General features: G+C 38.5%; 1 protein-coding gene across 5 annotated transcripts in view; it reads left to right on the forward strand.

Moving 5' to 3' along the window:
- USP25 (ubiquitin specific peptidase 25) overlaps positions 1-24,403 on the forward strand; it is a 161,008-nt gene that overhangs the window by 6,769 nt on the left and 129,836 nt on the right. For all 5 annotated transcript variants that reach the window (XM_010833272.1, XM_010833273.1, XM_010833274.1 and 2 more), the window contains exon 2: positions 20,574-20,651. The gene's annotated coding sequence lies outside the window, so the exon portion shown is untranslated. The remainder of the gene's footprint in view (positions 1-20,573; positions 20,652-24,403) is intronic.

Raw genomic sequence — 24,403 nt, forward strand, 5'->3', positions numbered from 1 at the left:
AAAAAATGGGCCAAAGAACTAAATAGACATTTCTCCAAAGAAGACATACAGATGGCTAACAAACACATGAAAAGATGCTCAACATCACTCATTATCAGAGAAATGCAAATCAGAACCACTATGAGGTACCATTTCACATCAGTCAGAATGGCTGCGATCCAAAAGTCCACAAGCAATAAATGCTGGAGAGGGTGTGGAGAAAAGGGAACCCTCTTACACTGTTGGTGGGAATGCAAACTAGTACAGCCACTATGGAGAACAGTGTGGAGATTCCTTAAAAAACTGGAAGTAGAACTGCCTTATGATCCAGCAATCCCGCTGCTGGGCATACACACTGAGGAAACCAGAATTGAAAGAGATACGTGCACCCCACTGTTCATCGCAGCACTGTTTATAATAGCCAGGACATGGAAGCAACCTAGATGTCCATCAGCAGATGAATGGATAAGAAAGCTGTGGTACATATACACAATGGAGTATTACTCAGCCATTAAAAAGAATACATTTGAATCAGTTCTAATGAGGTGGATGAAACTGGAGCCTATTATACAGAGTGAAGTAAGCCAGAAAGAAAAACACCAATACAGGATACTAACGCATATATATGGAATTTAGAAAGATGGTAACAATAATCCTGTGTATGAGACAGCAAAAGAGACACTGATGTATAGAACAGTCTTATGGACTCTGTTGGAGAGGGAGAGGGTGGGAAGATTTGGGAGAATGGCATTGAAACATGTATAATATCGTGTATGAAACAAGTCGCCAGTCCAGGTTTGATGCATGAAACTGGATGCTTGGGGCTGGTGCACTGGGACGACCCAGAGGGATGGTATGGGGAGGGAGGAGGGAGGAGGGTTCAGGATGGGGAACACATGTATACTTGGGGCGGATTCATTTCAATATTTGGCAAAAGTAATACAATATTGTAAAGTTTAAAAATAAAAGTGTGCAAAGAATTTTATAACTTCTTTTCAACTGCATTTTCCCAACCACTTTTTTAGGTAGACGCTTTTTTTACTTTCATGTGCTGGTTGAGGAAAAAGTATTAGAGAAGAACTAAAGCAACATTTCATTGTTAGTGTATGTTGAGGGTGGGCTTTAAACTCTGAGACTTGGGGGCTTCTGCCATTAACCATTAATCTGTATTGCTTTCTGGCTTGCATTTGTCCTGATGCCTTAGAATTCATTACACTAAATTTTAATCTAAAAATTAGAATCTTCATTTTTAAATGAAATTTGTTACAAGGTTTGTTTTTATAGGTGTATGGGCTATTATTAGCTCATACAAAGATGAGCTTACAAAAAAAAAAGCTTTTTGGTTTTTTGTACACTTTTGGAATTGTTTAGGGTAGCATTAAGTTAAATCAGTCAAAATTTGTAGCATTTAACTGTTTTTGATCTTTGAACCTAAGTACTTGCTACTTTGAAGTTTTGATGACTATGACTTTTATTAGGCTGACTGCTTTATTTAAAGCACGTTTTAGTTATGCTTTCCTAATTTTGACTATTATCTTAAAATGTTTTTCTTTCATTATTTAAGAATATTTTTTGTTTTACTTTTTTTGTTGTACTTTTTAAGTTGTTGGTTTTTAGTTTCAACACAATTGAAACATTCTGTTTAGAGAATGTGATTTGTAATAGTTTTAGAGATTTATTAAGAATTTCTTATGACTAAGCACATGAGGTTTTAATGATCATGTGAAAAGAATATGTATTTTTTTTGAGTTATAGAGTTCTATATATATCATATGAACAGTTAGAGTGTGATTTGAATATTTCATGGTTTTATCTTTATATCCTCTGAGCAAGATTGACGTCTCTACTTTTAATATAATTTCATCAAATTATATTTGTATTTCTAATGGATATAATCTAAATTTGATTTTGCTGCTCGTTTCATAAGATATCATCTCATATATATATATATATATATAGTGATAACATGTTTAATCTTTTTATTGCCATCTGATTTTCATTTATTTAAAGAGCTTTTTCTTCTCTTAATTTTAAACAAATATGTTTAAACATGTTTTTGTGTAATAATTAATAGTTTTCCTTCCTTCCCTGTGCTCCCAATAAGACTGTTTAGCATATTTTTTCTTATATCTTTCTTGAGTTTATTGGAATAATATGGAATGGTAATTTTAAATGATTTAAAAAATTTTTACAATGGACTGTACATCAAAAATATTATTTTACTTGTGTTACATATTAGTGACCAGTAAATTTTTTAAAATAGGTATTTAGATGTTTAATTTTAACTATGCTCTTCTGTGTAGTTTAATGCTGTTTGACTTTTTTTGGGTAGATAATTTAACTTTCTCTGTGTGTGTTCTCAGTCATGCAGGACTCTCTGTATGAGATTATAAGATTTCCTCTTTGGTTTTAGAATTCAGAGATTTCACGTGTATGTGTGTGTGTGTGTGTATTTTTAACCATCCTGACAAAAATTTTTGATCTGAAAACTATAGTGTTCTTCTCAGGAAAAAGATATATATTTAAAAGTTACTACTGTTACTCTCAGAGAAGGCAATGGCACCCCACTCCAGTACTCTTGCCTGGAAAATCCCATGGATGGAGGAGCCTGGTAGGCTGCAGTCCATGGGGTCGCTAAGAGTCGGACATGACTGAGTGACTTCGCTTTCACTTTTCACTTTCATGCACTGGAGAAGGAAATGGCAACCCACTCCAGTGTTCTTGCCTGGAGAATCTCAGGGACGGGGGAGCCTGGTGGGCTGCCGTCTATGGGGTCGCACAGAGTCAGACACAACTGAAGTGACTTAGCATAGCGTAGCATAGCACTGTTACTCTATTCCATTTTTCTTCCTACTCTGATACTATATTATTTGAATATAGATACCATTCATCTCTCTGTCTTGCTTCAAATTTCATTTTATATTTTTTTTCTATACTTTTGGTCTATGTGGTAGAATAACTTTTTGCTTTGTCTAAAATTATTTTTGTATGCCAGTTCTGTATTTGCTTCCGTCGTAAGTGGTCAGATACTTTTTGTCAGGTTTGTTTTAATTCTAGTTGGTTCTGAAGTACACAGCATGGAATTAATCATAAACGTTGGATCATAATCAGCTATCAATGCAAATAAGTTTTCACTTATTTATGAAATAGCAAATTCATCTTTAATGATAAGCACACATTGAACCCACTGCCTAAGGCAAAAGTGAGAACTTTGAAAGTAACCTGTATCTATCCATCCAGTCACCTCATCCCATCCCTCTGTTTTCATTTGAGACTGTAATCAGCTTGAATCCTGTGTTCATTCTCTCTTTGATTTCCTTTTTATTGCCTCTCTGATTCCAAAGGCACATATTTTTAAATTTTAGTTGTTTTAACTTTGGAACTTTTTTCACCTTGCTATATAAATGAAATTTATGTGTATGATAATAAGAGTTTTAAAGGTTGTGTTTGCAACAACTAGACCTATTTGCACTTAATTTTTGTACCTGATGTGTTAGAGATCCAAGTTAATTTTTATTCTGTGTATGATTTTTTTTGTTGTTAATCTTACCTTACTGAAAGTTAATGCTCTCCTGCACTGAACTGACATACTATCTCTGTCATATTTAAAAGTTTTATGGAAAATGCTTTTTTATTTTCCCCCTTTGCTGTTTTGTTCCATGGTTCATTTTGTGAATACCATCCTGTCTTCATTGTTAAGGCTTCATAATAATCTCTGTACTGAAACAGTAAGTTTGCTCTTCTTTTTCCAATGTGCTTTGGTAGCTGCCTTAAAAGTTAGAATAATTTTACCAAGTTCTCTGAAAAACCCTGTTTGAGTTTTTTTTTTTTTTTAGTAAATTTATTGACCCTGTAGACCAATTTGGAACTTCTAACATCTTTTATGAAATGGAGTCTTTCTATCCATCAACTAGGTGTACTTTTTTTTTTTTTTAATTTAGCTCTACTTTAATATTTTTGTTGTTTCATTGCTAAGTCATGTCCAACTCTTTGGCGACCCCATGGGCTGTAACCTGCCAGGCTCCTCTGTCCATGAGATTTCCTGGGTGAGAATACTGGAATGGGTTGCCATTTACTTCTCTAGGGGACCTTCCTGATCCAGGGATTAAACCTGCATCTCCTGCATTGCAGGTGGATTCTTTACCACTAAGCCACCTTAGATCTTTAATTTTTTTTTTTACTTGGTTTATGATTTTCACAGTAGAATTCATGTACATTATTTGTCCTATATAGTTGATACTTTCCAATAACAATATTATAAAGTGCTTTAAAATGTTTGTTATTTGTTACTGGTGTGTGTGAATGCAGCTGACTTTTTTAGATTGATTTTATATCTAGCCACTTTGCTAAAACTTTTTCTGATTTTTTTTTTAACTTTACAATATTGTATTGGTTTTGCCATGTATTGACATGAATCCACCAGAGGTATACACGTGTTCCCCATCCTGAACCCTCCTCCCTCCTCCCTCCCCGTACCATCCCTCTGAATTGTCCCAGTGCACCAGCCCCAAGCATCCAGTATCCTTCATTGAACCTGGACTGGTGACTTGTTCCGTATATGATATTATTCATGTTTCAATGCCATTCTCCCAAATCATCTTTCTGATATTTTTTCAGAGATGTTTTTGGATTTTTTATATAAAGATCGTGTAAATAAATCATGACAGTTTTATTTTTATTTACAATTTTTATGCTTATAATTCATTTTTTCTTGTATTAGGTAAGACGTCTGATAAATGTTTAGAAGTGATGATGGTGGATGTTTCTATTTTATTGCTAATTTTAAAAGGACAGTTCTTACTTTGGAACCTGATACGCTACTACTTTTTTTTTAGATTAAAGTTTTCTTTATTTTTGGTTGCGCAGGGTCTTTGTTGCTGTTCTTGAGCTGCCTCTAGTAGTGGCTTCTCTGTTGTGGTGCACAGGCTTCTCACTGCAGTGACTTTTCTTGTTGTGGAGCACAGGCTCTAGGCGTATAGGATCCAATAATTGCAGCACGAAGGCTCAGCAGTTGTGGCGCCTGGGCTTAGTTGCTCTGCGGCACGGGGAATCTTTCCAAACCAGGGATCACACCCGAGTCCCCTGCATTGGCCACCAGGGAAGAATGGTACCTGGTGTATTTCTAAAGTGTTTTTCTTGGGCATATACATAACTGTTGTAAGGTATTGCTAAATGGTTATTCAGAGTGATTGTACCTTCTCATCAGGAATGTATGAGAGTTCCCGTTGTCTATATCTTTGTAACAGTGTTATCAACTTTTATATGTTAGCAGTTTTAGTAAGTAGTGGTACTTCATTGTGATATCAGTACATATTTCCAGATTGACTGTGGTTTTGAACACCTTTTCATGTACTTATTGGCTATTTTCTGGATGATTTTTAAGTATTGTTTCTCATATATTATTCAGGTTTACATTCTCACAGGATCAACAATAACAAAAGCTACTTATTTTTCGAAGTCTGAAGATGGCAAAAAAGTTAAAGATGTTCCCAGAGGTAAAAACATTTAGGGGCCAGTCCTGTAGGCTTACAAAACAAAGTGAAGTTGCATACTTTTTCCTACATTTTATATTTTTTCTAGTAATACCTCATAAAAAGGCTACCTGCCAAAGAATGAAAAGGCTTTTCTTCTTCATGCCTCAAACTAACACCAAATTAATCTCTTTATTAATTACACACAGAATAATAATCTTGTGATGTCTGTTTTGTTCCATAGGGTACAATGTTACTTTCGCATTGTAGTTGGCTTGGAAGTTTGGAGAGAACTTGGGGTACTAGTGATGGGGTGGGATGAACTGTGGACAGGTAAACAATTAAGCAGAGAAAGACGTTTCTTGTGGTTTTTGGTTCATGTGGGAACAAGACAGAAGAGTAGCTTGTTTTGAACTAGAAACTTATTTGTTGGGTTTTTGTTGGTGCTGTCCAGCCTGGAAGTGGGTCTGTCAGGCTGAGTGGCACTAGCTTTGAGGGCAGGATCGACTGTGGAGCTGAGACCTAGATCCTAGGTAAAGAGGAAGGATATTGTAGAGGAGTATGGAGAGAGAGACCAGGAATGAAGAAGCATTAGTGGCCAGGACCTGATGCTGTGCTTGTACTAATATGAGAACCAGCTATACACTTGCATATACATAAGTTTATGCATCATAATTTGAACCAGAGTGCATGCAAAATCAAATGTCACCTTTGTTTGAGATGGAGCTTCAGAAACAAGCTTGGACTCGGGGTGTGGGTCTTTCTGTATCCTCCACGGAGGCCTCTGAGCTGGTCTTGGCACTTCAGAAAGAGGACCCCTGAAGTCTTCCCATAAGGCTTTAAAGAAATTGGGTCAGGACAGGGCCAAGGAAGACTGTTGAAAAGAAATTAGCATCAGTCCACTGCCTCAGGTCTAAAATGACCAGTTTGGGAGGGAAGAAGGAGCTCTCTGCGCAGGCCTCCTGGGGTTATGAACTCTGTTCTCATTGCTCCATACAGATTCTCCGAACTGAATTCCAGACTTCTTCCCCAGTGGGCTGGGATTTCAAGTTCGTAATAAAACTGCAGAACTAAAAGAAGTGATTATTTCCATTCCTGCTAGTGGCTTCAGAGGGAGGGCACTAGTGCATCTGAGCATATTAGGCTGCAGTGGGGTAGAGAAGGCAGCATATGAGCGTATTCGGTGGTTCATGTATAGTTATGAACCATTAGCCATTCTAGTGTTGATAGGTTAATTGGTTATCTTTTTATATGTTTATGAACCATTGCTTTTTTCCTTGTGGAAATCACATTTGTTTCTGGTTGTTTGGGTGGGGGGAAGGGGAGTTGTTTTACTTTTTCCTTTTTGATTTGAAGGAATTCTTTATAGTTTAAATACTACTTTTTCCCTCAATTTACATATCTTGGAGATGTTTTTTCCATTTTCAGCATTTTTCTTGCTCCCTTTGTGTTTTTCTTCCATGAATAGGAGTCCATTTTTATTTAATCTCATATGTAACTCAGTTCAGTTCAGTCACTCAGTTGTGTCCGACTCTTTGCAACCAAATGGAATGCAGCACGCAGGCCTCTCTGTCCATTACAAACTCCCAGAGTTTACTCAAACTCATGTCCATTAAGTCAGTGATGCCATACAACCATTTCATCCTCTGTCATCCCATTTTCCTCCCACCTTCAGTCTTTCCTAGCATCAGGATCTTTTCCAATGAGTCAGTTCTCCCCATCAGGTGGCCAAAGTATTGGAGTTTGAGCTTCAGCATCAGTCCTTCCAATGAACACCCAGGACTGATCTCCTTTGGGATGGACTGGTTGGATCTCCTTGCAGTCCAAGGGACTCTCAAGAGTCTTCTCCAACACCACAGTTTAAAAGCATCAATTCTTCAGCACTCAGCTTTCTCTATAGTCCAACTCTCACATCCATAGATGACCACTGGAAGAACCATAGCCTTGACTAGACAGATCTTTGTTGGCAAAGTAATATCTCTGCTTTTTAATATGCTGTCTAGGTCGGTCATAACTTTTTTCCCAAGCAGCAAGCATCTTTTAATTTCATGGCTGCAGTCACCACTTGCAGTGATTTTGGAGCCCCCCAAAATAAGTCAGCCATTATTTCCCCATCCATTTGCCTTGAAGTGATGGGACTGGATGCCATGATCTTAGTTTTCTGAATGTGGGCTTTAAGCCAACTTTTTCACTCTACTCTTTCACTTTCATCAAGAGGCTCTTTAGTTCTTCTTCACTTTCTGCCATAAGGGTGGTGTCATCTGCACATCTGAGGTTATTGATATTTCTCCCGGCAATCTTGATTCCAGCTTGTGCTTCCTCCAGCCCAGCGTTTCTCATGATGTACTCTGCATATAAGTTAAATAAGCAGGGTGACAGTATACAGCCTTGACGTACTCCTTTTCCTGTTTGGAACCAGTCTGTTGTTCCATGTCCAGTTCTAACTGTTGCTTCCTGACCTGCATACAGGTTTCTCAAGAGGCAGGTCACGTGGTCTGGTATTCTCATCTCTTTCAGAATTTTCCACAGTTTATTGTGATCCACACAGTCAAAGGCTTTGGCGTCGTCAACAAAGCAGAAATAGATGTTTTTCTGGAACTCTCTTGCTTTTTCGATGATCCAGCGGATGTTGGCAATTTGATCTCTGCCTTTTCTAAACCAGCTTGAACATCTGGAAGTTCACAGTTCATGTATTGCTGAAGCCTGGCTTGGAGAGTTTTGAGTAATACTTTACTAGCATGTGAGATGAGTGCAATTGTGCAGTAGTTTGAGCATTCTTTGGCATTGCCTTTCTTTGGGATTGGAATGGAAAGTGACCTTTTCCAGCCCTGTGGCCATGGAATGGAAAGTGACCTTTTCCAGCCCTGTGGCCACTGCTGTTTTTCAAATTTGCTGACATATTGAGTACAGCACTTTCACAGCATCATCTTTCAGGATTTGAAATAGCTCAACTGGAATTCCATCACCTCCACTAGCTTTGTTCATAGTGATGCTTCCTAAGGCCCACTTGACTTCACATTCCAGGATGTCTGGCTCTAGGTGAGTGACCACACCATTGTGATTATCTGGGTCATTAAGATCTTTTTTGTACAGTTCTTCTGTGTATTCTTGCCACCTCTTCTTAATAGCTTCTGCTTCTGTTAGGTCCATACCATTTCTGTCCTTTTGAGCCCATCTTTGCATGAAATGTTCCCTTGGTATTTCTAATGATGCATGGGTCATGTTGGATAGGTCTGACAGAATGTGATCCACTAATAATTTAGATGTAACCAAAATTAAAAAAAAAATCAGAATAACAAGTTTAACTTAATTTGACAGAAGGAAATGGCAACCCACTCCAGTACTCTTGCTTGAAAATTCCATGGATGGAGGAGCCTGATAGGCTATAGTCCATGGGGTTGCAAAGAGTCGGACACAACTGAGCAACTTCACGAGTGTTTTATAGAAGCTCACTTGGCATTTGCAGCTTCAACCGAGGAAAGTAATGTATATGTATCAGCATTATTCTTACAAAATATGGCTATTAAACATACAGAGTAGATTTTATTGCTGTTGTCATCTACATTCCATCTGTAACCTCAGTACTTATTTGATAGCATTTGTCTTAGAGTAGTGGTCTCAGCCTTTTTGTTGTCAAAAATCTTCAGAGATGTGCCCCCAGGTTTGATCATAATTTAAAACTTTATTTTGCTGTACTTCAGTAAATGTATTATACTTATTCCAGTATCTCTTCTGAACAGGTTTTATGATTTAGTGTAGAGCGGAATACACTTGTTATGAATAAGAGGTAAACAATTATACCTTACTTGTAAGTTAATGCTGAATACATATTATTTATTGAAACTTGTCAGTATTTTGCTATGAGCACGTCTTAGTGCCTGGATAATCAGGAGGGTGGGATACTACTGAACAGTGTGATAACTGCTTTTGCAGACACCATGGGACAGTATTGTACTGGAGGAATAATTGCATTCTAATTACTGCCACCTCCCTTAAGAGTTGTTGAATTTTGTTGTGGTGAAGGTTTCAGATCTTTTTGAGCGTGCCAAAAATGATTAGTATTTAAACACGTACTACAAACATAGGGAGTTGAGAATTGTTGGGTAAAAAGACAGTCTCAAGTAGGCCTGGGTATGGGCAAGGTTTTTGTAAGCTTGTCAGATTTTGCTGTGTATTTACAGTACATATATTTAAAGTATTTACATTTGGGCTATACAGCATACTAAAGTTTGGTTGCTAATACCATGGACTGTGTGTTTACTTAATTATAGGAGTTTTTCAAGGTTTGGTCTTTGGTTTTCTGCTTTCTACTTTGCAAGCTTTGAGTGTTTATGTAATCTGTCATTTGTATATGTTCATTACTACCAAATTTGTATTTTCAAAATAATTTAAAAATTTTCACCCTCACGTAAACTCTTGTTTCATGTTTTCAATTGCTTTTTTACATTTCTGCTTAGATACCCAGTTATCTCTCATTATCATGTCCATCTATTCATTTATTCTTTGTTTTAAGCAGATAGGTATAAACAATGCACTATAAAATAGCTTATAGTTTGGTGGTGGTGGGAGCCAGAAATGCATACATTATATTAGAAGTTAAGTGAAGTATATGGAGCTTCCCTGGTGGCTCAGACAGTTAAGAATCCTACTGCCATGCAGGAGTCCTGAGTTCGATCCCTGGGTTGAGAATATTCCCTGGAGAAGGGAATGGCTACTCCAGTATTCTTGCCTGGAGAATTCCAAGAACAAAAAAGCCCAGTGGGCTTCAGTCCATGGGATTGCGAAGAGTCAGACATGACTGAGTAACTGATGCTTTTACTTCTTTCCTTAAGTGAGGTATATACAGGATATACTGCTAGGACCAAGGAGAGGATCTAAGAACAGGAAAGACCTCACAGAGGAGGTGATGTTGAAGATTTATAGGGAGATGCATGATATCGTTTGAAGCAAAGAGAAGTCCATGAGCAGAACAAACAAAACAATTTGGTACCTTGGTGTATATATAAGTAGCTATATGTGGCTGGCTGTGGTATAATAGTCTCTGGCTGCTCCTTCCTCTCATCCTTATCCTCTGGCAACCTAGGGTTCATTCTTTAAGTCTGTGAGTCTGTTTTTGTTTTGTGAATAAGTTAAATGCAATGTCTGCTGTATATTTTTAGGCATTTTTTTTTTAATCTAAATGATACAGTGAAAGATTAAATAAATATTTAGCCTTTTCCTTTGGTTTCTGCCACAGAAATTTGCTGCCTTTTGTATGTTAATGAGAACTCCTGGTTGGGGGGAATAGATTGCTTCAGGATGGGGGCTGTGCCTCAGAAAAACCAGCCACTATGATTAGAGCCCACTCCCCTATCCAAGGAGGAAAAAGGGACTAGAGATTGAGTCCAGTCACCAGTAGCCAACAATGTAATGCATCATGCCTACATAATGAAGTCTCTAGTGCCTTGTACACTTTTAGTAAGTGCTCAATAAGTGGTGATTCTAAGAAAAAACCAACTATATATGGTTAATTTTCCCTTTCCTGATTGTTTTTGAGACTTCTGTCTTAAAAATACAGAATTGTATCAATATTAGAATACAAAAAATGCTTTTAAGGAAGTTGATTGTATGAATAAGAATCCAATTAGGACATAGAAACTATACAGTAATATGAATGGGGAAAGTTTAATACAAAGCAATATTGAGTAGTAACAAGTGATAAAGTGTTATCATTTGAGTTATCATTTAAAGAACTCTAAAGAATAGGGGAAGAAATACGTTTGGGAGAGGTCTCACTGAGCCCTGAGACTGAGATTCACTTCTTATTGAAGAGGCTATGATTGAAGCGCACTGGATGGAGGACATGTGTGCTGAGGTGCTGGAGCCTGGACACTTACGTAAATGACCCTTTTATCGGTCTGGGAAAGAAAGTGGTATAGAGCACATGCTTTATTAAACCTAGCCGTGTGTCTAGAATAATGCAATTTCTAATAGTCAATAGTGAAAGTGTTAATGGCTCATTCGTGTCTTGTTCTTTGGGACCCCATGGTCTGTCCATGGTATTCTCTAGTCCAGAATACTGGAATGCGTTGCCATTCCCTTCTCCACGGGATCTTCCCCACCCAGGGATCAAACCCTGATCTCCTGCATTGCAGGCAGATTCTTTACTGAGCTACTGGGGAAGCTTAGTCAATAGGATGTACTGTATTTGTAATTAGGATGCCCAAATACTGTATTTGATTTAAGGAATTGTTTGTGACACATAGAGCTGCTAGGAGTTATGTGGTATTCTAGTTGGAAAGTTCTACTTAGAGCATGCTAATTTTGCTCTGTTAGTTTAAGGGATTTTATTTTTGGACTGAAAATTAATAAAAATTTAAATACAGAAACCAAGAGATACACAAAGATTTAATTGGACAAGGGAGAAATATATTAGGAATCAACCAAATCATTAACATCAAAAACAAGCTAAAGATACACTTGATTTAAACTGTAGAGATTGCAGTTCACAGATACAATTTGATTCATGACAGTTTTGTTTACCCACATTTTCCAGAATATAGGCATTCTAATTTAAAAACACACTGTTCCAAAAGGTTTTGCAAGTTGGGTTTTTGTAACTTTAAATGCATGTTCCCATAGAAACCATGTTTCACGGTATTAGATTCTTGTTTGGCCTAGAAATGTATTTAACTGTGTGAACTTAGCTTATCACTCTGGGTCAGCAAGATCCCCTGGAGTAGGAAATGGCTATCCACTTCAGTATTCTTGCCTGGAGAATCCCATGGATAGCGGAGCCTGGTGGGCTACAGTCCATGGGGTCGCAAAGAGTTGGACATGAATTCGTGACCAAGCACACATACACAAAACAGTATATTTAGGGGAAAGTGTTTAGTTTCTAATTCTGTTGCATATCTTTTGTCTGCCAGTTAATAGGGATAGAGGGTTCTCTTCAGGGCCTGGACATCATGCAGATGTTAGATTGGTTAAAGGGCTGCAGTAGGGGTATGAACTCTGAAGTGAGGAATGATGGAAACATTTATTGAGGATGAGCAAAGTGTCTTATTTCTTCACCTTATTCATTTTTTTTTTTTTTGTTAGATTACATAATGCTTAAGATTGTAGATCTGGATTCTATAAAAACATGGGAAAAGACTTTAAATTCAGAATTTCTGGCATTTCTAAGGCTAAATGTAAATAGTGAAGAATACAAAAAGCATACTTGTAGATTTATGCATCCATAAAAGTATGTGATTATTTTAATACTAAAGTGCTGTTAACCCAAAAAGACTGAGATGAACCTTAAGTCTATGGCAGTAGAAAATAAAAGATACCACAACTGTTCTTGAGATTAATATGTAGATTCTTTGAATTTGGAAATTTCAACAATACTGTACTGTACACTCCCCTTCACGCAGGATGGACACTACCAGGACTAGGCAGGAAGGCCTTCTGTGAGCTTCTCAGTGCAGTGTAGCAAAGTGAAGAGAGTTTGCTAAGCAACTGGGCGTGATTTATGCATGCTTCTTGTTCCCTTCTCCAGTTTAATTTGTACCTCTTTACTGTGGGTGAGTTCAAGCCCTGTGAGGTGATTTACTCCAGTTCACCTCTGCAAACTGCTGTTTTCATTTATTTGGTCAAGATTTATTGTGTTTCTACCACATGCCAGACACTCTACTACTTAGTTACCAGGAACACAGTGATGAGGGAAATAGACACCCTGTGTTCTCTTCGATATAGAGTCTGATGATTAATCATTATATATTATTACAGTCTGTGGTAAGTGTCAAAGAAACCTCTGACCTCAACAGAAAGCAATTGAATATCCTCAGACCTTTGAGTTAGGAAGCAGAATAGTATTGTGTATACCCTGACTGGAAGAGGAAGCGCAAGAGGGGAAAGCATTGTAAGGTCAAGCTAGAGATAGCTGGGGCATGTAAAGGGCCCTTTAAGCTGTGAGAAGGATCATACTGTAGGTAAGTTCCTCAGAGAGGTCATATGAAGGTGTGCATATATTATTTGAGGTTATATATGAAGAGTAATGAAAGGTTGTCATGTTGCTCTCCTTAAAATTATGGATAAAAATAAAATACAAGACTTATTAAATGATTTTTGTTTTCTTACATATCTGGTTAGAGGCAGGTTTCAGTCTTACAATGAGCTACATGAAGGATATATTATGTACTTGAAATTATCTGTCAGTGAACTTTGAAATGTTTACCATTTGGTGCCTCAGTTCAGTTCAGTCGCTCAGTCGTGTCCGACTCTGCGACCCCATGAATCGCAGCACGCCAGGCCTCCCTGCCTATCACCAACTCCCAGAGTTCACTCAGACTCACGTCCATCGAGTCAGTGATGCCATCCAGCCATCTCATCCTCTGTCGTTCCCTTCTCCTCCTGCCCCCAATCCCTGCCAGCATCAGAGTCTTTTCCAGTGAGTCAACTCTTTGCATGAGGTGGCCAAAGTACTGGAGTTTCAGCTTTAGCATCATTCCTTCCAAAGAACAGTCAGGGCTGATCTCCTTCAGAATGGACTGGTTGGATCTCCTTGCAGTCCAAGGGACTCTCAAGAGTCTTCTCCAACACCGCAGTTCAAAAGCATCAGTTCTTTGGCGCTCAGCCTTCTTCATAGTCCAACTCTCACATCCATACATGACCACAGGAAAAACCATAGCCTTGACTAGACGGACTTTTGTTGGCAAAGTAATGTCTCTGCTTTTGAATATGCTATCTAGGTTGGTCATAACTTCCCTTCCAAGGAGTAAGCATCTTTTAGCAATGCTAATTCTGAAATTTAAGTCATGTGATTCTGAAGTTGATGAATGCTTTGGGATTTTCTATCAAATTGGGTTTTTTTTTTTTTGGTCTTAGAAGCGTTAAAAATTTTTTTTTAGAGGTTCTTATGAGAGTTAACATTTTTTCCCCTGAAGATGGAAACCTTTGTCTTCTTCCTTTTTGCACTAAGCTGTTTTATGTATATTTAGAAATTCAGTCAAAGGAACCAAAGACTGACTTATGAGTCACTCACCTCTTAACACAGAAAGCTTTCCTACCTTGTGGTCATCAGTGCTCCAGTTTTCTTGTACCACTATCAAAGTGTTTAATGTCAACATAGTAATGGATTTTGGGGCTGAGTATTTATTTTTTTACTACATCTTTAATCTCCAGAATCAGATACCATGGAGAAAATGTGGGAGACACATGGACTGTGGAATTTGAAAAATTAGACAGTCATTTCTGCATTTGAACTTCTTAGTCCTTATATATGTTAATCGTTATAAAATGAGAGTGATTTTCTAGAGGATTTGTGTGTGTGCATGTGCATACGTATTATTTGAGATTATATACCAGAAGCACTTAACAGTCTGGCATGCAGTAAGAACATAATAAATACTTGTATTCTTTTTTTGCCTTAAGTCAGTGATCCTTCTTTTTGCATTTTCAAGAAGTTATACCAATGTAAATGTGCTGTAGTCTTACTTAAATAGATTTAAAACGGACCCAGTATTATATAGGATCAACAGGGGAAGGAAAGAATTCTGTGAAACACTCTGATCCATACCTTATATTGAAGTTACTGGTGCCTTCTTCTCCTTGAAGTGCACAGTACTGGATTTTACATGTAGTAGGTACTTAAGGATGTCATCACTCAGTAAAAATAACATTAAGGAAGAAATCTGAAGGCCTGTAGATAGTCTTAGCTTGTTCACTTAGTGATTTTTGTGGTGTTTGCAAACCACTGAATCTCTTTGAACACTGTGTCTTGCCGTTCTTGATTCAGCAGTGTCAGCAGGTTACAGCTACCTCCTTATACTGTTCAGTTCAGTTGCCCAGTCGTGTCTGACTCTTTGTGACCCCATGAACCGCAGCAGGCCAGGCCTCCCTGTCCATCACAAACTCCTGGAGTTTACCCAAACTCACGTCCATTGAGTTGGTGATGCCATCTAACCATTTCGTCCTCTGTCGTCCCCTTCTCCTCCTGCTTTCAATCTTTCCCAACGTCAGGGTCTTTTCAAATGAGTCAGCTCTTCACACCAGGTGGCCAAAATATTGGAGTTTCAGCTTCAGCATCAATCCTTCCAATGAACACCCAGGACTGATCTCCTTTGGGATGGACTGGTTGGATCTTCTTGCAGCCCAAGGGACTCTCCAGAGTCTTCTCCAACACCACAGTTCAAAAGCATCAGTTCTTTGGTGCTCAGCTTTCTCTATAGTCCAACTCTCACATCCATACATGACTACTGGGAAAACCATAGCCTTGACTAGATGGACCTTTGTTGACAAAGTAATGCCTCTGCTTTTTAATATGCTGTCTAGGTTGGTCCTAACTTTCCTTCCGAGGAGTAAGCGTCTTTTAATTTCATGGCTGCAGTCACCATCTGCAATGATTTTGGAGCCCAGAAAAATAAAGTCAGCCGCTGTTTCCACTATTTCCCTATCTATTTGCCATGAAGTGATGGGACCAGGTGCCATGATCTTCATTTTCTGAATGTTGAGCTTTAAGCCAACTTTTTCACTCTCCTCTTTCACTTTCATCAAGAGACTCTTTAGTTCTTCTTCACTTTTTGCCATAAGGGTGGTGTCATCTGCATATCTGAGGTTATTGATATTTCTCCCGGCAGTCTTGATGCCAGCTTGTGCTTCCTCCAGTCCAGCGTTTCTCATGATGTACTCTGCATGTAAGTTAAATAAGCAGGGTGACAATATACAGCCTTGACGTACTCCTTTTCCTATTTGGAACCAGTCTGTTGTTTCATGTCCAGTTCTAACTGTTGCTTCCTGACCTGCATACAGGTTTCTCAAGAGGCAGGTCAGGTGGTCTGGTATTCCCATCTCTTTCAGAATTTTTCGCAATTTTTTGTGATCCACATAGTCAAAGGCTTTGGCATCATCAACAAAGCAGAAAGAGATGTTTTTCTGGAACTCTCTTGCTTTTTCAGTGGTCCAGCAAATGTTGGCAATTTGATCTCTAGTTCCTCTGCCTTTTCTAAAACCAGCTTGTACATCTGGAAGTTCATGGTTCACATATTGCTGAAGCCTGGCTTGGAGAGTTTTGAGCATTACTTTACTAGTGTGTGAGATGAGTGCAATTATACTGTAGTAGATAAGAAATTTATACAAGGAAGACCTCAGCTCAGAAAAGGAATTCTGGAGATGATAGTCTGTTAGGTCCACTTTGGATCCAAAATCATTAGTCAAAGAAGAGAGAACCACATGGCAGGATATTTTTAGTTAAGGATCAGGGCGTTTCAAGGACCAGAAGTTTGGTAAATAAGAAGGTGCAAACTTTGAAAGAAGACCAGGGTCTTAATCACAACAGAAATAAAAGCAGCAAAATCATAAGATTGTAGGAAATGAAGGTGCAAATTTTCAAAGATAGGAAAAAAGCACAGCTGGAAGATGCCAGTAGCAAATAGGAAAACTTGACGGATGAGGTGGTTTCTCTTCCATAAACTTAGAATTTTCTCCTTGCTTACCTCTAGTAATCTTGTTCCCATTTCTTGGTTAGTTAAGAAAATTCATTTACCTTTTCTTTTTCCCAGTCAGCCTTCTTTCTCATCCTAATCCTTTTCATTATTTCACTTTCAGTCAAAATTCATGAGATCAAGAGCCATGCTAGACACGCACCTGAATATTTCTTAGGATAGTTAGCTGACGTTATTGTGAAAAATGAACAAAACACACCAAATGATAACAAAGCTTTCGATGTTGCTTTTCTGTATAAAATACTCTTATATGAATATTCTTATTGTACTCACTTGCAGTCACCTGTCACTGTAACAGATCACACCAAAAGTTAGTGACATCCCAAATATCATGTTCAGATTGTTTGGTTGGGGTGGCTCTTCTCATGTGGCTCATTCTTCTGGGGCAAATGGGCTATCCAGGTTATGTTCTTAATGAATTGCACAAGTTCAAGAGGGTAAGCCCAACCATGCAAGCACATTTCATTTCTGCTAATATGCCATTGATGAAAGCTTGTCTCATGGCCAAGCCAGTCATCAGTGCAGCAAGGAAATAACGTTTCTGAAGCTTCAGTATTTTGGGCATCTGATACAAAGAGCCAACTCATTGGAAAAGACCCTGATGCTGGGAAAGATTGAAAGCAAAAGGAGAAGGGAGTGGCAGAGGATGAGATGGTTAGGTATCATTACCGACTCAATGGACATGAATTTCAGCAAACTCCAGAAGATAGTGGAGGACAGAGGAGCCTGGTGTGCTGCAGTCCATGGGGTCACAAAGAGTTGGACATGACTTAGCGACTGAACAGCAACAATTAGTGGGAGGAAGTGAGAAGTGGCAAAGTGTGTTGATGCAGAGATGGGAGAAGAATTGGGAGTTTAATGCAGGCTTTGTAAACTTTCTGGGTTTTACATTCTTTTTACATCTTACCTTGTACTCATTGGGCTTCCCTGGTAGCTTGGATGGTAAAGCGCCTGCCTACAATGCGGGAGACCCGGGTTTAGTCCCTGGGTCAGAAAGATCCCCTGGAGGAGGAAATGGTAACCCACTCCAGTATTCATGCATGGAAAATCCCATGGATCAAGGAGCCTGGTGGGCTACAGTCCATGGGGTCACAAAGAGTCGGACACAACTGAGCGACTTCTCTTCACTTCTTCACTTTTGTACTCATTAACATAGACACACTATTTTTGTAATCTTAGCTTAATATGATTTAAGCTTAGCTTAATATGATTTGTAAAGATTAACTTCTATATAGATTATATATTTGCTGTTTAAAAATACACAGTTGTTTGTTTAAATTAAACCATGCTTCTAGGCTCATCTAGATCAAACTCATTTGAGATGTTTACTAAAAATGAAGATCCCTTAGCAGATCCAGATGCTTCTGGAATCACTATCTCTGGGTGTGGGGCCTGGAAGTCTTCTTTATTGATAGATTTATCAGGGCATTGTCTTGCACATTACAACTTAAAACTTTGTTAGTGGAAGGACATTTGCATTGTTTCCATTCAAATTGCATTATAAATAATAGCCAGCATCATTTGTACAAATGATTAATTTATTTGGGGTATTCAGAAATCTTTCCCTGATACACAATTGAATAATTTGCCATTGAGGAAAATTATATTCTGTGTAAAGAATAGGGTTTGGAGTGCTGGTGTGGGTGGTTATAAACAAGCTTGTAAGATCTTTCAAGTATTTTATGTTCACTAAAATGTGGAGTTAGATAAAGAGAATTTCTGTATAATTTGTATACATCTTTAATTTGTAATGTTGGGGATTGTGTAAGTTAGTTTTGGTTCCATTGCTTGCTATTGGTAATTTTTAAAATGAAAGTAGAAAAATTGACATGTCTAAAGAGAATTTTACTTTTCTCATATTTCAGCACACTAAATTCGGCAGTTCAGTTCTTCTAATCAACTGTTGTGTTTATATGACCTTTGTTCATATACCTTATTATATATTTTATTTTTTGTCTCAGTTACCTCAGCTTTTAGTAAGATTTTTATGGAAATTAACATTTGTTGATGTCATAGTGGATACTGCCAGTGGCTGTTTAGTGTACATTCTTCGTTCTTTTCTTTTTCCTTAGCAACAGATTTGAAGTGAAGCTTTTTGCCTAACTGAAAAATACATTTCTCAACCTTCTTTGCAACCATGAAGGGCCACATGACATGACTTTGTTCTGCTCAGTGAATGAGGCACATGGGGCTTGTTGAAGAAGGTGGAATCATTTAGCAGACACTCTTTGTCCTTTCTCCTGTATCTTATCTAGAACTTGGACTGGATGCTAGAGGAGGAAGTATAGAGTGACATTTAATAAATGTCACGTAAGAATGTTTAGTGAGAAGACAAGATTTCAGCAGATCCTTTTATTCTAGAGGGGACTTGCTTTCCATGTCATATCACCCATTGAGCTTTCTCTGTTTCATGGTTCTGTCTTCAGTTTTGGGGAACTTGTATTAAGAAATGTAGAGATGGAGGGAGGACTGTATTTTTAATTAGGGAAGTTTAGGGAAGGGTTTTGGTAGTAGAATCCTATCCTACCTGTTTTTCTCTTTAGTAGAGTGTGGTACATCAGTAGAGTATAAACACATCTAAAGCAAATGGGCCCAAGTGACTCAGACAGTAAAGAATCTGCCTGCAAAAAAATCTGGGAGATGCAGGCTCGATACCTGGGTTGGTAAGTTCCCCTGGGAAAGGGAATGGCAGCCCACTCCAGTATTCTTGCCTAGAGAATTCTATGGACAGAGGAGCCTGGAGGGCTACAGTTCATGGGGTCTCAAAGAGTCTGACACGACTGAGGGACTAACACACACAGCAAATGGGAGCAAGTAATCAATTTTATTTTGGATCTTTTATGACAGATTGGAGAATGAGGTGTTCTTTTTCCCTCCCTTGAATAGAGTGTGGTGGTTTAGTCATCTCCCAGTGTAATATATCCACCTACTGCTTGTTTGCCAAAGGCATGTTTTTTCCGTACATCCTAAATGCCTAGATGCTGGCTGACTTTAGGGGCAGGGAGAGATTCATACTGCTACTGCTAAGTCGCTTCAGTTGTGTCCGACTCTGTGCGACCCCATAGATGGCAGCCCACCAGGCTCCTGTCCCTGGGATTCTCCAGGCAAGAACACGAGTGGGTTGCCATTTCCTTATCCAATGCATAAAAGTGAAACGTGAAAGTGAAGTTGCTCAGTCGTGCCTGACTCTTAGCGACCCTATGGAACGCAGTCTACCAGGCTCCTCTGTCCATGGGATTTTCCAGGCAAGAGTACTGGATTGGGGTGCCATTGCCTTCTCCGAGAGTTTCATAGGGCTGCCTCAGTTTCATTCTGGGGTCTCATCCCCTAGTTAAAGTACACCAGTGGATACCTTTTTGCCTTTGTTCTTCTTAGGTTTAGCTGTCACAGAGTTCACTCCTTCTCTTATTAGATGGCATACATCAGACAGGGAAAAATCAATCAGCTTTTAGAAACGTGAAAATGGAATAAGGACTTACACAGCGTGGTTTATTCTTCCTAAGATAATGAAATTTATTCAGTCTTTCTCAAGTTCTATATTTTTTGTTTTTTACTGTATTTTGTGTTTTCTGTCCTTTTTCCCAAAGGTCATTTATTTTCTGGTCTTTGTACATTTCCAGATTTGAGTATAACGCTTTCGGTTTTTCCTTTCTTCCAGCACCAGCAGACGTTTCTGAATCAACTACGAGAAATTACGGGGATTAATGATGCCCAGATTCTACAGCAAGCCTTGAAGGTATGGCCTCTGTTTCACGAGATACAGTTTCTGTTACACCCTCATCTCCACCACCTACCATATTGGAAAGTTGAGTTTTTTAGTTATACAATGGATAGTACCATAGATACAGGGAAGAACTTTTATAAAGTAAAGGCCTTACTTAACATAGCATTGGACTATAAAGAAAGCTGAGCGCCAAAGAATCGATGCTTTTGAACTGTGGTGTTGGAGAAGACTCTTGAGAGTCCCTTGGACTACAGGGAGATCCAACCAGTCCATCCTAAAGAAATCAGTCCTGAATAATCATTGGAAGGACTGATGCTGAAGCTGAAACTCCAGTACTTTGGCCACCTGATGCAAAGAACTGACTCATTTGCAAAAACCTTGATGCTGGGAAAGATTGAAGGCGGAAGGAGAAGGGGACAACAGAGGGTGAGGTGGTTGGTTGGCATCATTGACTCAATGGACATGAGTTTGAGTAAACTCTAGGAGTTGGTGATGGACAGGGAGGCCTGGCGTGCTGCAGTCCTTGGGGTCGCAAAGAGTCAGACATGACTGAGCAACTGAACTGAGCTAACATAACATACTGCAATTTTGAACACATTAGCTTTTAGCACCCTGATGTTCCATGATGCCTTGGAGTGAAAGAAAACCTCCCTCCACATGAAACAGTTTTCATGCAAAATGGAGTGATATGACTCCCAAGTACTAATGGCCAGTTTTACTCAAGAGACACTGTAGTGTTTAATTGGGGATGGAGGGGTAGAATGGCATAGAAGAGGAAGAGGAATTGGGGGAAAATTAATACAGTATCAGAAGCTTCCCTTTTAATCTTCCAGGAAGGAGAAATATAAATCAGCTAACCTTCAGTTAATTGAGTGCTTAAGATCATTCAACATCAAACTGTTTGATTATGCACAAAAAAGGGCATGATTTTTGTTGTATCTTGTGAAATATACTCATTGCCACACAGAGGCACCCAGATGAGTCAGATCACATGGATATGCAGATTGAAAGAGAGCGAATGAAGGAAAAATGTTCAGAACTGGAACTCCACTTGAAGTGTATTTATAGATCACTCCTCAAGTCTGACATCAACAGTAGAGCCGTTGGCTACTGTAGGCACACACACAGCTTCAGTCCTTTGCATGTTGCTCTGAAAGACAACTTTACATTATTTTTGATTTGGAGCCAGAAGTTCTTCCTTGTTTTCTAGAAATAATTTCTCTCTTGAATGATTGTAATCACAGTCATCATCATTGTAGTGGTAAGAACTAGCACTTATTAAGCACTTACAGTAAGTACTAGGTGCTATTCTAAGTACTTTGTGTGGCTAACTCCTCCTCCGAGTAACTTTGAAGTAGGTGTTATTTTTATCCACCTTTTAAAGGGTAAGGAGAAACAGAGAGGTTAAAATGACTTGCTGAAGATCACATAGTTAACATGTGGAGGAGCTTGGAATAGAAACCAAGCAGCCTGCTCCCAGTACCACACATAATTTCTGCTTTTACTGGAAGCTTTGCTTCAGCTTTTTCCTGCATCAGGAAAATAATCAACCAGTACTGTTAGGAGCATTTTAAAGCGTGGTTTATGAAGCTACTCTTAAGTAGCTGGAAAGGAAGCAAAAATGTCGTACCTCAATTTTTATGATTATGACATTTAGATGATTGCCAGTCCATCCTTTTTTCTGCTAAATATGACAATCATTCCACGTCTATTTTCAGAAATGGCCTTTCCCATTCTGTATCACTTGAGTCTGGGGTTAGACCTATTACCTTGTTCAGGGCAAATTTGGGGAATTCACCTAAATTTTTTTAAAACTTAGGAAACATGTAGAATATGTTTAATTAAATAAACATAAAAAATTAAAGTAGTGTCCACATTGCCTTTGAGCTGTGTGACCACTTTTTTTTTTTTTAAACTTGTTCCAGTTACCAGTATCTGGGGAAGAAAACAGTGTACTTAAATCTTAATTGTTGCTCAGTATAAATTTGTAAAATGTTTAATAATGGGTTGACTATCTCAGCATTATACTGACGCAGAGTCTACTTTTGGGAGCCACAATGTCGTTGATTGATTTTTAGCACTTTTATATTGAGAATTTCTTTGTATGTTCAAAGTAAGTGACCTTCAAGTTGTATAGATCCCTGCTGCATTCAGTTTATCATTATTATCATATGAGGGAGTATATGGAAAGCATTTGGTACATTTCTTGGCACTTAGTCTTCAATAAATGTTAGCCATTGTTATTAAAATTGTTTTATGTCTGGTTTGTCACAAACTGTAGACTATGTTGGGAGAAGGCAATGGCACCCCACTCCAGTACTGTTGCCTGGAAACTCCTGTGGACAGAGGAGCCTGGTGGGCTGCAGTCCATGGGGTCGCTAAAAGTCAAACAGGACTGAGGGACTTCACTTTCACTTTTCACTTGCATGCATTGGAGAAGGAAATGGCAACCCACTCCAGTGTTCTTGCCTGGAGAATCCTATGGACGGAGAAGCCTGGTGGGCTGCAGTCCATGGGGTTGCACAGAGTCAGACACGACTGAAGCGACTTAGCAGCAGCAGCAGCAGCAGCAGTAGCAGCAGTAGACTATGTTAAACTCTTGTTTTGGATGAGTCATTTAAGAGTCTAATGACAGTTTTGATAGGTAACAAAGTTTAAAATGTGCACTCCTACCGTTTTCTCTCCTCAAAGGCTGTTAGAAGTGGAGTTGGGCTGAATTGTTCCAGTTGCTCAGACATCAGATTGTGGGATCATCCTGGTCTTTCTCTTTTTATCCCTCCCCACATTTGATATGATAGCAAATAATATGGGCTCTGCTTCTGCCGATTCTCTCCTATAGTCTGTTCCCCACATATACCCACAGTAATCCTTTTAAAATGTTTCTGTCCAAAACCTTCCACTGGCTTCCAGTTAAACTTTGTAAACTAAGTTTCTGAAGGCTTCCACAGTATTATGTGTTCTGGCCTTTGATACAAAGATAGCTTCATTATTAATACCTGGATTTCATAATGTGGTTTCAGTTAGCAGTCATAGAGCTAATGTTGTTTTTATTGATAACTGTAGAGAGAATATAGAGATAACTGGGCAAGTTTCTCTCATGAATTTGCTGTCAAAATTTTTAGAATATTATTTATGTGTTTAATTTGGGTAGAATTTTCATCTCCACAGTATTCTGGAGTTCTCTGTGTCTCTCTATCAAGCTTTCAGGCCACTGATGCTGTTTTCTTATGAGTCGGATATTTGCTTGTTAATTTGCCTCTAAGTAGGCATTCAGCACGAACCTCATTCCATAGTTCATCAGGTACTCTTATCTATCAGATCTAGGCCCTTAAATCTATTTCTCACTTCCACTGTATAATCATAAGGGATTTGATTTAGACCTGTATGGTCTAGTGGTTTTCCCTACTTTCTTCAATTTCAGTCTGAATTTGGCAATAAGGAGTTCATGATCTGAGCCATGCAAAAAAAGCAAAATGGCTATCTGGGGAGGCCTTACAAATAGCTGTGAAAAGAAGAGAAGCGAAAAGCAAAGGAGAAAAGGAAAGATATAAGCATCTGAATGCAGAGTTCCAAAGAATAGCAAGAAGAGATAAGATATCTGTGGCGGGTTCATTTTGATATTTGGCAAAACTAATACAATTATGTAAAGTTTAAAAATAAAATTAAAAAAAAAATTTTTTTTTAAATTAAAAAAAAAAAAGAAAGCCTTCCTCAGCGATCAATGCAAAGAAATAGAGGAAAACAACAGAATGGGAAAGACTAGA

Source organism: Bison bison, unplaced genomic scaffold (assembly GCF_000754665.1).
Source record: "Bison bison bison isolate TAMUID 2011002044 unplaced genomic scaffold, Bison_UMD1.0 scf7180017863372, whole genome shotgun sequence".
NCBI lineage: Eukaryota > Metazoa > Chordata > Mammalia > Artiodactyla > Bovidae > Bison > Bison bison.